General features: G+C 30.7%; 1 pseudogene; it reads left to right on the top strand.

Annotated features, from left to right (window-relative positions):
• Positions 1 to 1,244: 1,244 nt before the first annotated feature.
• LOC111290377 (protein REDUCED CHLOROPLAST COVERAGE 3-like) lies at positions 1,245 to 18,469 on the top strand (annotated as a pseudogene).
• Positions 18,470 to 19,310: the final 841 nt, after the last annotated feature.

Here is a 19,310-nt window from a genome sequence, read left to right as displayed (position 1 = left end):
TTTTAACAATCTTACAGTCAAACATTGAATGACGTATTAACAAAAGATTATCTAGTAAAGTTAAACCATGCCCTCCATCCCAAATTCACTATCTTGAAAAGCTTTCAGCATGGTTTTAAAATAAACTATGGTTATTAAATATGTATATTAACATCGAAACTTTGAAAACTATATCAAATATTTTAAATTAGTGCTTTAATTTGAGCATTTCTTTAATCTTAAAACTAAAAATAATGTGAATAATTTCCCAAAAAGTTGAAGGGAACCAAATTGCTCCTTGAATTTTACTTGCCAAAAGAAATGATATTATTAACAACATAATTTCTTCATTCAAAATCATAATATAGCTTAACTTACTAATAAAAGAAGTTCATTCGTTCATAGCATTAAAAGAACACTAAAAAATTAATTGAGTTTCTGAACAAAAATAAATGAGCTAAAAGTGTTTGGTGTATAAAATTATAATAAAATAAGATAAGATAATATTATGATTAGTATTAGATTAAATAATATTATACTATCTTGTGTTTGATGTGTGCAAGTAAAGATTAGAATAGTATAATTATTTATTAGTCAAAATTTATATAATTTAAATTATTGATATAATTTTTAATGATATAATAAGACATGTCGGTAATATTTGGTGCATAGGATAATGGATAAGATATGATGACAATCATCCTATGATATATTTGATTTGTATCTAAAAAAATTAATAGGATTATAAGGAGGATTAATTATACTCTTGGTATAGGATGATTCAATCTTCTAAAAATAGAGAGAATTATTTTTAATCCATGAGATTAAACTTACATTTTTTATTGTATCCTTAAAAATAACATCAATAATTTAAATTATATAAATTTTGAGAAAGGATAATTTTGACTAATAAATAAGTTATCTTATTTTAATACTTACATATATCAAATACATGATAGAATGATATTATTTAATTTAATCATATTCATAATATCTTATTATCTTATTTTATCATAATCTTATGTACCAAATACATTTATAAGTTCAATCATATGGATTAAAACTAATCTTCTTCGCTTTTGGAGGATTGATTTATTGAACTATGCTATGTTAAGAAAATGATTAATCATCCTTATATTTTATCTTTTTCTTTAAATACAATTTAAATATGATATATAATAATTATTATTTTATTTTATTCGTCATCTTATACGTTAAATATAACCTAAAACCTTAGAATTAAAAATGCTAGTGGGGAGGGGAATATGGGAATTGGAAACGAAGGAGTAATTAGAGGGGAGAATGGAAGAGGGAACGTAGCGTTATTTGGAGGTTGGGAGGAGACAAAGCCTGGTGATCGCTGGGATAAAACGTGGTATCGCCGGTCATGGTTTGAATGGGGGTGAGGATAACTCCGTAAGCATGAGAGGTTAGTTTGGTTTGGGGGCTTTATTTCAGGGTTTGGGCCTTTGTTCCCTCCCCTCCCCCCCTTTTTTTTTGCCATCAACGGATATTTTTTCCTAAAGATTAAAAAAATGTGTTTTTTATTTTAATATAAAAATTAAATTCATCTACTAACTAATTAATTTAGAAAAATAAACCCATTTGAGCAAAAAATGTTTTTACAATATCAAGAGATTTATAATTTTATAATAACTTAGTGATCGTTGATTCTCAAAAAAAAAAATTTTTTTTTAACGTGTAAAAATTTGATAAACCTAATCTTTTCTAATATAATTTTCCATGCTTTAATTAGATTAAAATAAAAAGGAAAGTGAAAATGAAACTTTTAAACTTTCAATAAAACTGTCATAGATAAATAAAAATAAAAATTATCATTAGAATTATTATAAAAACCTAATTTTTTTTTTCATGATTTAGGAACTAAATTTTTTTTATTTGGTTGATTAAAAAAATTAAATTTGATAATTTCATGCACAATATCAAAATTTTATTAAAAAAATACAAAAATGATAGTTTAAAATTTTAATAAAAAAGTAAATAAATTTGAGAAAGCTAAACATTTTCAAATTGCTAATTTCTGAGCAAATAAAACGCGAGAAGTGATCAAGAGGAGCTGCAACTAAGCTAAGCACAAGAATTTTAGTGCTTAAAACCTTAAGTAAAAGCGGGAGAAGAAGTCCATTTCTTCCAAGTAGAAGCAATAATCAGATGCAGGTGCTATTGATAGGGCAGAAGACAGCCATAAGTTCAGATTGACCCAGTGCTTGGGATAGGACCAATAATACTACTTACAAGAACACATCACACTGCCCTTTCAGTCTCATCAGCTACACCTACTTTGCTCTCTTCTTTGGCGATTGCAGTCAGCATCAACTTCTACTGCATATCGAATTACCTACAGATATTTTCCATGAAGAATGCACGTTTATAACACAATATTGTTACCAACTACAAGATGGGTCAAGAATTCCCTACCTCCTTTGATGCACTTGTGTAAGGTTGCAAAGTTTTCTTTGGACAAGCTGGAAGAAATCTGTAGCTGCTGAATCCTTGCCTGCCACATACTAAATTATATGATGAACTGCTATAGCGTCATTTTATAAAAAACGTCGCTATTTTTCCTGACGTATGTATAGCCGATACTCTGATAGGCTCTTTTTGCAAACGTCGTAAATCTTTTAGTGGCGTTTAAACGTTGAAAAAAAGTCACTAAAAACTTAAATCCTTGTAATGTATGCTTCAAGCCATACGTATATTTATTGTTTTCTTTGTAACTACTATTGTTCTCGTGGTATTAAAGTTCCCTTTTTATATTTTGATCTCTTTTATGTTTGCTTTGTCCTATAGTCAGCGGATGAGCTTACTAAGATGGCATACAAGTATTATGATGACATTGCTTTACCAAAGCTGGTACTATTCAATAGCCCTAGCTATTATCTTTCAAAACTTGTTTTCTGGATTTTATGCACAGCTCACGAGCTAACTCTCATACTTTATTAGGTAACAGACGTTGGGTCACTTGAACTTTCTCCTGTTGATGGTCATACGCTGACTGACTTTATGCATTTAGAGGGGACTACAGATGCGCTCTTTGGGTCAAGTGGTAAGGAAACTGTATAATATTGGTTCTCTTGGATCCTTTTGTGCAAGTGATTATTCTTCTTCTCGAATCAATGCTTATTGGCATTGTCTTCAAGTAATACTTTGGTTTCCTAAGAAATTTTGTTTTGTCTTTGAAAAATTATGAAAAGCACACACTTAAAAAATACAATTACTTATTTTGTTGACTCTGATATCACTGTATAAGTCAGGTTGAACTTTCTACAAAGCTTCCTCAGTTTGCATTCATGAGACGATTACTCGAGCTTTCAAGCATGTACTCAAAGCAGTTTTTGCATCTGTTGACAAATTTGAGGACTTACCTGCAGCTATAGCTTCATCCCTAAATTTCTTACTTGGAAATAGTGGAGTGGAAAATAATGCCCAAAATGCAAATGATGGTTATTTTCTAAAAGTGAGGTAGTTAAGAAAGTTTCTTGCTGCAAAATTTGGTTGGAAACTGAGAGATGAATTCCAGCATTTAAGAAAGCTATATATTCTTCGAGGACTTTGCCATAAGGTATTATTTCTTGTTGACTGCTTTCAGCTCCTTAGTGCATCATATGCTGAATTTTGCTGATATTTTTCCCCAGATTGGGTTAGAGTTGGTTCCTAGGAATTATGACATGGAATGCCCAGAACCCTTCAGAAGTTGTGATATTATTAGCATGCATCCTGTTTGTAAGGTGGATTTCTCTCTGTCTCTCTCTTTTCCATTTTTTTGGTTTTAAAATTGTTATTATCTAAATGAGCCAGCTTGTTATGGATTCAACATAACCACACTCTGCCTGTAATGATTTACAGCATGTAGAATGCTCTTCTGATGATGGCCGAACATTGTTAGAGTCATCCAAGATTGCTCTTGATAAAGGAAAACTAGAGGATGCGATCAATTATGGGACAAAGGTATTTTCCTTGTAGAATTCACATTTATTTATGTCCTATGTTTGGTAAAGGAAAAGGGAAGAGAAAGTGATACAATTGGTATCTTGTATTCTTTTAGGGAAGAGAAAGTGATACAATTGGTATCTTGTATTCTTTTATGTTTTCTCGTTTGGTTAAAAGTTGAGGAAAGCAAGAGAAATAGAAAGGAAAATCTCTTTTCTCCCTTGGGCCTGCCAAAAGTTTTCTTAGAATAGTGGAGAGTTTGAAAGAACCATCTTTCTTTCTTTCTCTCAAAACGAAAAAAAAGAAGTATTTAAGCATAGATAGAGTAGTAATCAATCAAGTATTTCTTTCATTGCATCTATACAAATGGAGAAGTTTGTAAGAAATGGTTGCTTCACATCAAATATTACTTCCATTTAAACTCTAACATATAATGTTGCCTTTTAACAAGCCAATTATGTTTTGCACTAAACTTTTGAGGCGAGATTATTTTTAACACTTCATTAATGGAACCCTCAATAAAGAACAGTTTACGATTTAATGCTCCATAGGTGATTTCTAATTAAATATTAGTTGACTTGTTAAAAACTAAGAATACGTGCCAAAAGTTATATGAAGGTATTTTTGCTGAGGTGGAGTAACCATTTCGTGCAATCTTTTCAATATATATATATATATATATATATATATATATATATATGGAGAGGTATCAAGTTACATCAGTGTAAAACTAAAAATCATTGATTTCAATAGATCTAAGGGGTGAGACTAAATCATTTTTTCTTTTTTTGACTTATCTCAATTATCCCTTGGATCTATTGAAATCAATGGTTAGAAAAAGATATAAAACTTTTTTTGGTGTAACTTATTCCCTTATATAAGATAAGGGATCAACTTACATAATCACTATAGGGGTTTAGATTTTAGTGGCATTTATTTTAACGTTTAGCGGCATTTATAAACGCCGCTAAAAGATTTGTGGCATTTGCAAAAAATACCAGTCAGAGTGTCGGCTATACACGTGTCACGAAAAATAACATTGTTTTCTAGAAAATACAACTATTTTAGCAGCGTTTGTATCTTTGAGATGCCGTTAATTTAGTGGCATTTTTATTATAAAAATGTCGTTAATTTGGTGACATTTGTAGCAAAAAAAGTCACTAATTTAGCGACGTTCGTGTTTAAAAATGCCGTTAAATGTTGAAAATAGCGGCATTTGTAGTAAAAATACCACTAAATTTAATGGTATTTTTTGATACAAATGTCACTAAATTCAGCATTTAGTAATATTTTTAAATACAAATGTCATTAAATCAAAAATTTTATTTTTTTAAAAATTTTCTTTTAATATTTATTATAATTAAATAAAAATTGTTAAAAGAAATAAAAATGAATTTAAATTCATAAATTGAATATTATAAATATTTAAATATCTAAATATATAATTTTTTTCAATATGCATGTAACACAAAGTTTAATACATACAATAACATTTCACTTTGCATTTGTTTTCCTCTTGCCTATCAACGGACTCCATGGAAGGAGTCACACTTACTTTGAGTGAATCCTACAACACCCATTCTGCCTCTTGGTTTCCATTACTAAAGAGAACATTTCTCCAAGAACCTCAAAATGTGCTATTAGAAATGCATCATAGTACATCTCATTTATTTTTTCCATAACTTCATGTTCCATCCTGATTGAAAAATGTCACTAGGTAAGCTATAAAAAGTACCATAAAATTTGTAATACAAGATAAAATTAGGGAAGATATACAAGATCTCATTGTTACATACGTGCAAAAATAACAAAGAAATAGATTTAACCAAAGCAATAAACTAAGATATATTTTTTGGCCAATGATCAAGATAAATGCACAAGGCGAAAGGATGCACACTCCCTCTCTAAGTGTATTTCATGAAAATGCCTTTCATAATCATAGTTCTTCCATTTTGCATATTTCATTATGAAATTGATGACTTGAAATGCAATGCTATATAATTTGAGGGAAGGAGAACATACAAAAGGCTGAGAGATAGATCTTCAATCAAGTTCATGTTTGATTGCATTGGAAAAAGATAAAGATTATTTGATTCCATAAAGTTTATAAGATAAACCATTTCAAATCATATTTTCAGCTCGTAAATAAATTCATAGAAATAAATGGATTCAAATGCTTTAAGAGGGAAATAAACCAATCCTTCAAAATAAAATGACCACGTAACAGAGTTTTAAGAAGGAAATGCAAATTGTGTAATGGATAAATCAACTATGCTACACCTTGAACTGATAGTACAACTGTCTCTATAGAGATCAATGCTTTTTTAGACTTAGAAGTAGCAAAAACTGTATCATGGAATCATTAGAAAGTAATTGGAAAAAGTATAGAAGACCAATCCAAGTTGATAGGTCTACAGTATGCACCTTTCAACTGCAAAGGCTTCATAATAAAATATAGAATAACAAATGGAAGCATCAAAATGGTTTCCACCCAAAATGCAAAATGCCAATTTAAATGACTACCAACCTGTTAGCTAGTTATCTCAGATTAATGTATAGGCAGAGCATAGAGCATCATAAAAACAGTAGTAAAACTTGGTATATTTGAAATAAGGATAGTTCTTTTATTCTTAAACTAGGAAGGAATTAAGGAGATCAGTTTAACAAATACCTATAAAAAAGCTAGAAAAGAAAACTTACTATTCCACCATAAACACATTTGAGTGGATATCCAATTGGCATATACATGTAAAATATTACTAACCATGCTATTTTATGATATAAAAGTAGAAGAAGAATAAGATTCAAGGAGATGACATCAACAAAAAAGTTTCTTATTGAAAGAGATATAAACACAAAGGGCATGTTGCATATAACTCTCAAACTCAATAGTTAATAGCAAGAAGACTGTGATTTATAAGTGTGACAAAATAATTAGATTGAACCCTAAAACTAAATTTTTTATAATGGGTCATACTAAAACAATTAACTTAATTTCTTGTTTCAACATTAAAAGCTTGAAGCCAAAACATCCTTTTTTTATCTTTTTCAATCATACCAATTTATGGAAAAAGCCCAAATTCCTTGACTTTTGGGATAAAATAACCCTTTGGCCACATTTAGATCTTCATTCAAATAAACAAGTAAGAGTATCTCAACACATATCAACTTTATGATACATTAAATAAAGGAAATTCTTCTACAGATAAGTTATCAACATTGCAAGTGCAGTAGCCCAAACTTTAAAGCAATTGGTTCAAAACAAATCCAACTTCAACACTAAACACACACATATAATTGAAATAGAATACATCTCAAAACCAATATATTAAATCTGAATTTTCATTTTTGTTCTTTTAAATTTTCTTCAAAACAAGCTGGAATTTCAAAGATCTATAAAAAACATCATGAGAAATCAATTTGAAAAGCAAAAGTTGAAGAAAAATCACACAATGTAATGAAATAACACAAAACTGCAACTAACAACTAACTTACAACCAAATGTGAATTAATTGATCTACATCTAATTAATCCTAAAACAAGTGATCATAAAATGGAATTGAAAAGATCAATTAAGGAACCAAAAGGAAAACTGGTTTGAAGAACAAAAATTGCAAGAAAATACAAGAATTAACTAGAAACAACTAAAATATAAAGTGAAATTCAACCGAAACTCATTGAGTTTATGAAAGAAAAAATTAGGTCTAGAAGCTTATAATGAAAATGAACTTGAAATGAGCTAAGAAACAATTCATCAATCAAGTTTGCTACAAAATTCAACAAGAAATGGTAGCAAAATAAAGAAAAACCAGCTTAATGAACTAGCAACTCAAGTGATACTCAAAACATAGAAAAATAGAGCATTAACAACTAAATCTATTCAAACACCAAATGAATTAATGAAAATAAATGCAATCAATTAAAAAATAACGAGTAAACATGTAAAACTAAGAATGTAAAGTATGAGAGAATCAAATCGAACACCTAGAAGGAGAGAGGATCATCATTCATCACGTTCTCATGCATGGATCATTTCTACCTTCTGGATTTAGCCTTAAATTTAAAGAATTAACTGTACTTGTACAGATGGAATTTGAGGCTGAGTTTTTACTGGATTATAGCCTTATAAACTAGGAATCTAGGAAAAAATATTTGATGTAAATCAAGCTAGAATTCACTGAGTTTTGATCAAAAGACTGAAAATAGGTCAGGTGTGCAGTTTTGAAACCAGATTTGAGTTCAACGTGAATTTTATAGAATTTGAAAAGGAAATCATGAGAATTTGTAAATTTCATTATGAAACCCTTAAAGAACATTCAAAAAGAGTATAGAAAACCTAAAATTGTAACAATATTCAATTAAAAAAACTGAAATTAAAGCTGTTTGGTTAGAGAGAAAATGAAAATGACAACAGATCAGGTTCTGACAAGAAAAATGAAAGGTAAAATATCAGTTTGTGCTCTAAGTTGCACCAAGAAAGATATGGAAAGCATAAACTTCTTATAAGACAGCTAATTAGTCATAAAATATGGCTTAAACAAAGTTTAAGAAAGTACGAACAAGCATCAACAAATATCATACAGATATTCATGTGAAACCATGGCCTCCCACCCCAAAACCACTTAGCTTCTGACAAATTATTAAAAGAAGTTCTTTTTGTAATAGAATACAAGATTCAAGTACATTCAGTTATCATGAATTTATACTTTTATATAGTTCTCTTGATTCGAAATATTTTCTTTCAAAACAATTATGTTTCACACTTCCTTTCACACTCACCCAAGCACATTCAACACATTAAATCGAACAGCAGGCAAAGATTTCTATATTAAACCAGCAGAGATAGAGCAAGAATCAAGGCAAAGCATTCACATATAGATATGAGATAAGTGAGAGCAACCTTGTGTTGGAGTACTCAAAGAGCTTTCTAGTGGCTGAAAAGACTAGAAGAGCTATCTCAGCATCACAAAGAGTGGAAAGCTCAGGAGCTTTCTTGAAAGGTCCTGATTTCCTCTTTAAAAAAGTCACCTGCCTCATTGCTACGTTGTCAATCTTCCTTATTTGAATTTTTTTTTCACCATTCTCTTCCAAGAAAAAAGCTAGGGAAGGAAAGGAAACTACAGAGAAGAAATGAAGGGATTTAAATTTTGGGAACAAATTTTAGCCGCGCCATTTTTTCACGATAGCGGCATTCACTTAAAAAAAATATCAATATTTACAAAAAAGATTATTAAAGGTGTTTCAAGCAAAAAATACATTCAATAATCCTCTTAAATTTTTTTAGAGGGGATTATTAAAGGTATTTTTTTTACCAAAAATACCTTCAATAATCTTTTACAATTTTTTAGGAGAATTATTGAATGTATTTTTTGTAGAAAACACCTCAATAATTGCTTCTATTTTTTATGAACAAATTATTCAAGGCATTTTTTGCCTGAAACGCCTTTAATAATCCCTCATAAAAAATTAGAGGGGATTATTGAAGGCATTTTTTTTGCAAAAAATGCCTTTAATAATCACTTCTATTTTTTATGAGATGATTATTCAAAGTGTTGTCTACCAAAAATGCCTTCAATAATCCCCTATCCATTTTTTATGAGGGGATTATTCAATGCATTTTATACCAAAAAAAGCCTTCAATAATCATTCCAATTTTTTAAAAAGAATTATTCAAGACATTTTAGTCGATAAACACCAATAATTTTTGTCTTTAATGGCGTTTATAAGTAACAACGCCGCTATTTGAATATTTAGTGACGTTTTGATAATAAATGCCTTAAGTTTTTTAAAAACATGGAAGCTAGCGGCATTTATAAGTGAAACACTACTACAAAATTGGCACTAATCTTCCATTTTCTTATAGTGAATGTAAAACTTTTTTAGTTTTACACATTTTTTAACCATTGATTTCAATAGATCCAAAAAATTAGACTAAACTTTTTTTTTTTAACTTGTCTTCTCATTCTTTGGGTTTATTAAAATCAAGGGTTAGAAAAATGTGTAAAACTAAAAATGTTTTACACTATGTAAGTTAATCCTTCCCCCCCATCTCTCTCTCTCTCTATATATATATATATATAACATATTGCTTGAGTTGGTGTCATGTCAATCCAATATCTTTACTAATTATAAAAGCCTTGAGTGAGTTGATATCATGAGTCAAGTGACACTAACTCAATTGGGAAAAGTACATAAAAACCAAATTATGAAAGAAACAATATATGCTAATAAGGTTACATTCAGGGAGAGAATACTACTTAAGAATATTAATTCTTAACAACCTTGTTGTTATAAAACAATGTCATAGATGTCACTATCTGAACTTTTAATCTCCAAGTAACCTCATCAGCCAAATTCCTTCATAAATTTCATAAGACATTGCTTTAAACTCAACCTTAACATAGCTTGCTTTTTACTTCTCCAAGTGACCAAATTGCCCCAAACATAAGTGCAATATCCAATAGTAGACCTTCTATCTATTAATGATCCAACCTAGTTAGCATTTGTGTACATTTCGATTGCCCTATCTATTGAGTTCTTAAAATATAGACCTTTACCAAGACTCTTTTTTAATTACTGTAGGATGTGATCAATAGCCTTGAGATGTTTCTTGATTGGATTATTCATGTATCTACTCACCATCGCTATTGCAAACCCGATATTAAGTCGTGTGTGGTAGAGGTAAATAAGCTTCCCAACTAGTCTTTAGTATCACTTTTGTCCATGAGAGAACTTTCATTTTCACTTCTAATTTTATTAGTTGAGTCTATGAATGTATCGCAGGTTTGCATCCAATCATTTTTTTAAGTAGATCGAGTACATAATTATGCTGAGACACTAATATTCTATTCTTAGGCTGAGCTAGTTCCATCTTAAAAAAATATTTAACGAACCCCAAGTCCTTTATTTCAAACTCCTTTGCGAGGAGTTTCTTCAAATCATCTATTATTTCATTGTGGTCTTTGGTGATTATGATATCATCCACAGAAATAATAACTCTTTTTCCTTCATTAGTGAACTTAACAAACATAGTATGGTCAAATTGACATTCAAAGAATCCGTACTTCTTCATTGCCTTGGTTAACTGTTCAAACTAAGCATGAGGAGACTATTTAAGTCCATACAAAGATTTTTGAAGTTTGCACACTTTGCCCATGTTGTCTTGCCTTTTGAAACTAGGAGAAATTTCTATGTAGACATCCTCCTCCAAGTCACCATTTAAGAATGCATTATTGATATCAAGTTGGTAGAAAGGCCAATCTAAGTTGGCTGCTAGTGACAATAGAACTCTAATTGAATTGAATTTGGCTACTAGACCAAATGTCTCATCATAATCTATCCCATAGGATTGAGTGAAACCCTTTCAACAAGTCTAGCTTTGAACTTGTTTATACTTCCATTTACATTGTGCCTTATTGTGAAGATCCACTTACATCCGACTAGGTTTTTCTTTTAGGTAAATTTGAAATTTACCATGTCCTATTTTTCTTTAGTGCCTTGATTTCTTCAAGAACTGTTGCCTTCCAATATGGTTTATTGAAGGCTTTCTAAATATTTTTTGGAATTTGCATATTGTCAAGATTAGTAGTAAAAGCTTGAAAGTTTGGATTTAACCCGTCATATGAGATATACTTGCATATAAGGTACTAGGTGCATGATCTCACACATTTTCTTAATGCAACAAGAATGTCAAGGTCACCAGTTAGCTCACAAGTTTCAATTTCAGAATCAATAGGGACATTAACTGTGTTTGTTTTAGGTTTTTGAAGACTTGGATCTGGTTAATTTTTATTATTGGGCTGTGTATAGTTGTTTATTTCTTCTTGTGGTTTTTTAGTGCTGGGCTATGACAGTTGTCCATTTTTTCTTATGGTTTTTGCTTGCTTAAGAAGACTATCAGTTCTTTTATTTTTTTCTTTCATAATCTTAGGGTTTGAAAAGTCAAGTGTTCTTCAAACAAGTTAGGTTTCAAAATCTACATGGTTGATAGGTTGAGTAGGTTGAGAATCTGGTTTTGAAGGGGTTGGTTGGGAAATTGGCAAGTCAACAACTAAGAATTAATATTCATGAGCAGTATTGTCCCATTGAATATCATTATTGCTGTAGTATGAAAGATTCTCAAAGAACTTCACATAGTGTTAAGCAATATATAGTGATAGGTTATATTCTTGCTTTGATAGCATGTTAAGCTTCCAACTTAAAACCGATTGGTGGTAAGTGAAAGGTCCAAACTAAATATAAGACTACAGAAAATTGAATATTTATTGATGTGGGATAAAGCCATTTTAATAGGCCCCAATCACGTGTAAGAAGAAATAGAAAAAGTCTATCATGTAACAGATTTAAAAAAGGGAATGGAGAGAAATCCTGGCTCTGATACCATGTAAAGAACTTAAAGAATAATTGTCCTTATTTCTTCTTATTCTATCTATAATGAAGAAGTACATCTAAATAAGTAGAAACAATGAAGTTCCTTATTAGGAAACAACTTACATGGAATGTAAAGTAAAAAATAATAAAAGGAAGGAGAATTATTCTATTCTAAAATAGAAACAAATCCCTAAAAACTTAACAATTAGAATAGTTGATTAAATCAAAAGAGTAAATAAAAAATATTTTCAAAATAAATTAGGAAATCAAGCTGCACTAATGTAGGAAAATCATATCTGCACTAATGTAAGAGAATTAAATTTTTACAATTAGTAATTTAGCTTTTTTAAAAATAGAGTTATAAACATATTTTTTAACCAACTTCTCCTATTTCTTTGCTCTAAAAGATTGTATTACTTCTCCTTTTTAGATTTAAAAATGGTTATTTTTTAATTTTTAATTTTTTTAACATTTGTTTATTTATTTCATCCGGATAATGGGTGTACTTATGGCTAGTTTTATTTAAATGTTTAAAATGAGTTAGTGTCATATCTAACTCGACAACTGATCCCCTTCACTTTTTCTATTTTTCTCTCTTTTTTTTTCTTGGAAAGGATGCTTACTTCTTAACTTTTCTCCCTTTTATAGAATAAGTCAATCTACAATCAATGTTTATTAAATAAAATAACCTATTCAAAACTTTTCAGTTATTTAAGCACGCACATAGTGCGGGCCATATATTCTTAGTATGTAAGTGTAAGCATGATAACTTATTCAAAACTTTTCAGTTATTTAAGCACGCACATAGCACAGGCCATATATTCTTAGTGTGTAAGTGTAAGCATGCATTTTAACTATATTTACAATAAGCAACAAAGGAAATAACAAAAAAATGTTCCCTGCTTTCCTCTCGTTCCTCCTTTTCTTTTCTTCTCTTTTTTTCTACATAGTGAAGGGATGCAATGTTACTAAATAGGACTTCCATTGGTCTCATATTATATGTTACTTGCTTTTGAAGGCATTGGAAAAGATGATAGCTGTATGCGGTTCCTACCATCGAACTACTGCAAGTGCTTACAGTCTTCTTGCTATGGTTCTCTACCATACTGGAGATTTCATTCAGGTATCCAAATGTTCTGTCATATTTCAGATTAAGATATAGGGAAATGAATTCACTTCTTTGTCCCCTCTTAGAAAGAGATGAAAGAAAAAGAGGTGTGAGGTTCTCTGAGTATCATTTCTATGTTCCTCTGCTTGTACCATAAAAAAATAAGTAGAATGGGAATTTTTGATTCAACTTCATAACTGTTGCTAGGTTTTATATATAATGTCAAATCCAAATTTGCCAGACAAGACTGCTCGCTTGAGAAGCTATATCTTTTAAGTAATTATAGGAGTCAGATAATATATTATCATTTTAAATGAAAATAAAATTGTTTTCAATTTTTTATCCATGCCATTCAGTGTAAACTACCTATAAAATTTAACTGAACTGGGTATAACTGAGAATATTTATAGTCTAAATTATTTCTTCTTGTTTAGGCAACTATATATCAACAGTGTAGACACTGATTTTGTCCGGGTCTACTATTTTCATTTCACTATAATATTAATAATTTTAATAATAATAATAATAATAATTTAAAATAAAATAAAATAATTATTAATTATATAAAAAAATAAAAATAAAAAAACAAAAAGTAGGGTGACTGACGCTGCTGCCACCCCCGACCAACCACCCTACAGCCACCTACAACCACCCCCGACCAGCCACCATATAGCCACCTAGATTCCCTTTTGAACCCATTCAAAAACCCTCAAACCCTCTCCCCTTCATCTCTCTCGACCCCTTCCTTTCTGAAAGCCCTCTCGGAACCCCTCTGAAAAACCTCCAGACATACTACCTTCAGCACCCTCTCGTTTCGAGCTCAAACACCAAGCCAAACTCTCCATTTAACAACCTAAAACAGAACTCATACCAACAAAAAAAATACGAACAGAAAAATAGAAACAAAAAGGCACACACAGTCCTCCCCACATAGAGGAACCCAGTGCCAAAGCTACCTGCAAAAACAAAAAAAAAAAAATCACGTCAGTCTTATTTCAACAAAACAAAACAAAAAAAAAGAAAAGAAAAAAAGAAGAACAGAAAACTTTGAACCCTGATCTACATCATCGGGATCGTTTTCGGTGAAGAGGAGATCGGATCTAGAAAGATCGTATCGAAAGCACTTTCCTAATCACTTTTGAAGTTTCGACCACTGGCGACGGTGGACCAGGCGATGACCGGTGCAGTGCTCCGACGACTGGACGACGAGACGGCCAGACCTCCCCCCAGAGCTTTCTCTCTTTTTTTTTTTTCTGAAACAGAAAATAATAAATAAAAAAAATCTTTAGCTATATATAGGAAAGCAAAACTCAAAACGATGTCGGTTAGGTAAAAACCCAAAACGACGCCATTTTAACCAAGGAGGATCTGCGCGTGGACCCAGATTCGACTCGAGATCCCCGTAAATCAACCCGTCAACCCACTTCAGCCAACCCTGAACCAGTCCAGACAAACCGCCAGTGAATCGATCTGAACCACTGGACTACCAAACCGCTGACTAAACCGCAGAACCGATCAAACTGATCCAGACCAGCGTTGATCGGACTGTTGACCGACCTGGTTTAGGTAAAATATTTTTTTTTTTGAATTTTCTAATTTTTTTTATATTATTATTTTTGTTATTTTGAGTTTGTTTTATTTATTCTTGCATGATAAATTTCTAAATTTATTAGAATAAATGTTTAATTTTTTTAATAATAATAAAATAAAACAAGATAATAATAAAAAATATATATTAAAAATGCTTAAAAAATTATTATTATTATTTTTTTTTCTGCCTAGATGTTGGAGGGAATAAAAAATATTTTTAAAAAAAAATAATTTTGCCTAGATGTTGGTGAATTATTATTAATAAATTTTCATAAAAAAATAAATATATAAAAAATGTTTAAATTAATTTTCAAAAATCATTAAAATCGAATATGCTTCGAAAATCTGCCTAGATGTTGAGGATTTTTAGAGATGTTCTTATTTTTTAAAAAACGAAACCTTAAACATTAATTCATAATTTTCAAAATCCTAGTTTTCTAAAACCCTTAAAATCTAAAATCCCCTAAAATCCAAACTACTAAAAATCCAAAATCCCTTAAATCCAAACCCCCTAAAATCCGAAACCCCTAAAATTCGAAACCCCCCCAAAATCCGAAATCTCAAATCTTAAACTCTTAAATCCAAAATCCCTCAAAATCCGAAATCCAAAACCTTTAAACTTTTAAAACCGAAACCCTAAAATCTTCAAATTCAAAAATCAAAACCCTAAACCTTCCATACCCTAAAATTCAAGCCTTAAAACCCTCTAAACCTTAAAACAAACCTTCAAAATCTCTACTCAAGCCCTTACTAAAAACCTCCTAAAAATCCTAAGGACACATGTGAAAATTCCATTTAAAGTAATTTGTTCCCGAATGCCACCTTGATGATGGGGTATTTAGGAAATTTTACTTCGTTAAGTCTTTCCACACGATTTCTTAATTCACATTAATAATAAGATTAATAAATAAAAAGTATAATAAAATTGAGATCTTAAATATAAATAGTCGCACCTAAGCTCTACCTAGATATTGGAGAGTTTGGGTGATCTCATTATACTTAAGAATCAAACTCTTAAATTGCATTTCATTTTACATGACATTCATTAGCATGACATACGTTAGCATGTTATCATCAATAATTGACTGCATTATTCTCTCTTTAATTTTACTGTTCAATGATAAAATATTTTATAATAAAAAAAATAATACACTTTTAAAAAAAATTATGATATTACAAAATAAAATAAAAGTAACGTTCCTAAAGAAATAATTCTTAGTACTCTGCCTAGATGTTGAAGAGTTACTAACAATTATTTTCTATAAAGATTGTTATTTCATTTTAAGGATTATTGTGTTAAATCTTAAGTGAAAAGAGTTATTTTAAATTCTGCCTAGATGTTGGAGAATTTTAAGTAATTCTTTAACTTAAAGATTTTCTCAATATTTCTAAATAAAAATTTGAGCAAAATTTTATTTTTCCAAATGAAGGGAATTAGTGTTAAATTTCGAGTCAAAATCATTTTTATCCAACACCAAAAATAGCGCATAATTAAATGGTACCAATTTATGGGCATTGTGGGGTGCTAATCCTTCCCCACACGTAACCGACTCCCGAACCCAACCTATTTTTTCATAGACTGAAATTTATCTTTTTGATAAACTTTAAACCCATTTTTATCGTTTTATTAAAAAGATAAATTTTTGGGTGGCCAATCACACCTTAACAAAGATTGGTGGCGACTCCTTTTTATTTCTTTCGATTTTAAAACTCACTTTTACGTCGGTGGTCCCAAAATCATTACGATAGCTTGGCAACTCCACTGGGGACTTGTTTGAAAGTCAGGCCAAAATTTTAATTATGTGTTATTGATAATGGTTGGATTTAATTAATTTTATTTGATATTTAATTTAATTTCTTTTATTTTATTGTTCAAAAACATTCATGTTAATAAATAAAATAAATTATGTGTTAGTTATTACTTCATTTTGATTTTGTTTTTGGTTATGATTTATTCATGTTATTTTGATCAATACATTACTTTGCACACACTTTACATATTCACTCGCATGCATGAGCTCTATACCTGAGCTCCATCATTTTTAAGAGGAAGTGAAGTAACGACGCTCTCGTGAGGTGATAACCTCCACATTTGCTAGCAAAACACTTCCACTTAGATTGAACCATTTTCGTTAATAACCCATAATGGTCGAGGATCGGAGAACCTTACTAGTCTATAATAGATGATGATGTGAGGAATAGTCTGGGAACCTTTAGGCATATAAATCCTAACCTAGCATATCGTGAGCCATAGGAAGCCTGCCTAGGATATAGCCATGCCATCTTTTAGAAAATTACCAAAAATTAGGACATTATACATTATATTATTTTGTTGTATGGTTGTTATACTATTTCTCTTACTTGTTTGTTTTGAATTCTTAAGTCATTTTATTTTTTTTATTTTTTTATTGTATATATTCTTTGATTGTGTGCATTATATTTGAATATGTGGTATTTATTTTAGGTCGATCATTGAAAAAAAAAAGAAAAGAAAAAAGAGGCAAAAGAACATTTTCAAAGATTAAGGATTTTTCTTAAATTCTTTGTTTATTGGCCAAATAAAGACAAATTTTCAAGCCTTATTTATTTCGTTTTTCCTTCTCAAAACAAAAAATTTTGTATTTTACTTCATCTTTCACATTTCATGCATCATGATGAAATAATACATGTATCCCATCCCATGCGCATCATGATAGGATAATATGAGCATTCCATCCCATCCACATCAATGGACAGTGCATGCATCCCATGTTATACACTTGTTGATAAATGATACATGCCTACCATACGCGTCTTAATAAGTAGTGCGCACATTCCATCTCATTGCATGTTTAAAGGTAGTGTCAATTCATTAGGATGACATAACACAAGTATTGCATTTCATGAGCACTTGACAAGTTCATGCATTCCATACAAGTATGCTGCATTAGTCATAGGAATACATCTCATCATTCACGTAAATATGTCATTACATTTCATGCATATAGATTCATAAATAATAGGGTCATATGAAATATACATTGCATTTCATATCCCACCATTCTTGCAACATAACATTGCATTTTTTGCATACACATTCATGGTTGATGAAAATTTTTATTTGGGTCTTTGTACATATAAAAATCCATTGTCATAAGTATAAATGCATTTCATGACATTCTCATATTCATGTATTCATAAACATACTTTGTGTGTCTTTGTTTTTGTGATATTCATTTAATAAAGGTAATAGTCTAGAATTTTTTGTCTAAGTTCTGGAATAAAATGTCTGTCTTGGTGAGAATCAGAGTGATGAAAATGAGAGATCAATTGGAAGCAAGGATTAATGCTTTGGAGTTAAATCAAGAGGAATTATGGCTTGAGCTTCGAGAGATGAAACAACAGATGGCCAAGTTGATAGAAATGGTTAGAGGTAGTGATGGAGTTGAGTTTGTTCCTCCTCAAAGACCGCTGTCACTTCCATCAAGTTAAGGTCAATTCGCTCTCATTAGTTCCAACACTTTGTCAGAGTATGCTAAAGTATTGGGTGATTTGAACAGTGATCGAAGTTTGGGCGAACTCAAGAGAAGAATGAGTGAATTAGCCATACAAATGACTGAGCTCAAGAGTTTGATTTCCAATAAGGAGTCACCTGGCTTCAAACAACCAACACCAACTATCTCGACTCCTAACCCATACCTAAATCCTCCTTATGACCATTTTCAACCTCCTTTCCAAGCACTTAGGATTAGACCCCCAATTTTCATGCAACCACTAAGAATTTTACACCTGAACCTATATCCACCATTTCATATTTCACAATCATTTGTTCAGCATGCTATCCCGTCACTACCTTTTGAACTCGATCTTCGACCCAGAGTTTTTCAATTCACCTCGAGACCAACTATACCAGCACCTTTTTAGTAAAGTAAACCAATCATAAGACAGAAAAACTCTAGTAACACCAAAGGAAAAGCCTCTATTGATCCAATACCCATGTCCTACACAGAGTTATACCTACCACTCCTAGGGAACTACTTCATTACCCCTATCACTGTTGAACCTCGCAAACCACTTTTCCCTAAATGGTATAACCCTATTGCCCAATGTGAATACCATTTTGGTATTATGGGCCATTCTTTGAAAGACTACACAGCTTTGAAACATAGGGTGCAGGGATTGATGAAAATCAGATATCTGAGTTTTGATGCCAAGATAAAGCTAGTTATTCATGAGAACCTTTCTTTGATCCATGCCAAAATGGTAGGCGGTGCTACAACCAACCTTAAAATTGGTCAAGATGATGAATAAAAAGCTTTTTAAGTAAAGAGTT

This window comes from Durio zibethinus, chromosome 28 (assembly GCF_047325235.1).
Source record: "Durio zibethinus cultivar Kanyao isolate XHJ-2024 chromosome 28, ASM4732523v1, whole genome shotgun sequence".
NCBI classification, from domain to species: Eukaryota; Viridiplantae; Streptophyta; class Magnoliopsida; order Malvales; family Malvaceae; genus Durio; species Durio zibethinus.
Note: the sequence above shows the minus strand (reverse complement) of the source record. Positions and strands in the feature narration are given on the sequence as shown.